The sequence below is a fragment of the Elephantulus edwardii genome, unplaced genomic scaffold (assembly GCF_000299155.1).
Source record: "Elephantulus edwardii isolate Elephantulus edwardi_28Jun2011 unplaced genomic scaffold, EleEdw1.0 scaffold00214, whole genome shotgun sequence".
Classification (NCBI taxonomy): Eukaryota; Metazoa; Chordata; class Mammalia; order Macroscelidea; family Macroscelididae; genus Elephantulus; species Elephantulus edwardii.
The window spans coordinates 140169-140664 of NW_006399964.1; the positions used below are offsets into that span (position 1 = coordinate 140169).

The following is a 496-nucleotide window of genomic DNA, read 5'->3' on the forward strand; positions in this document are numbered from 1 at the left end:
GGTTAAATTTATTCCCAAGTATTTAATCTTGTGATTACCTATTGTGAAAGGTATTGTTTCTCTTAGTTCTGGCTCTGTATTCTTTTTGTCACGGTAGAGAAACCTTCTCATTTTTAAAATGAGAAATATCTTTGTTATAGGATTGGAGTTATAATGAAAGAAGATATAAAATACTTGTCACATTGCCTAGAACATAGCAAATGCCCCAAATACTATACCATGGGCATTGCTGTCATTAACATGTCACATGATGTAGTACAAAGAATGTCAATCAGATTGTTGTTGTTGTTATGTGCCGTCGAGTCGCTTGCGACTCATAGCAACCCTATGGACAACAGCCCTAAACTCTGCTCTGTCCTGTGCCAATCGCACTGTCTCTGACACTCCCTTCACGATAATCCCAGTCACTGAATCAATCCACCTCATAGAGGGCCTTCCTCTCCTGCGCTCTCTACCCTCCCAAGCATGATGTCCTTCTCCAACATGTCCAAAGTAT

At 40.3% G+C, this 496-nt stretch overlaps 1 protein-coding gene across 1 annotated transcript in view; it reads left to right on the forward strand.

Annotated features, from left to right (window-relative positions):
* The window catches only part of EFCAB2 (EF-hand calcium binding domain 2), a 110211-nt gene that overhangs the window by 338 nt on the left and 109377 nt on the right, over positions 1 to 496 (forward strand). The window lies entirely within an intron of this gene.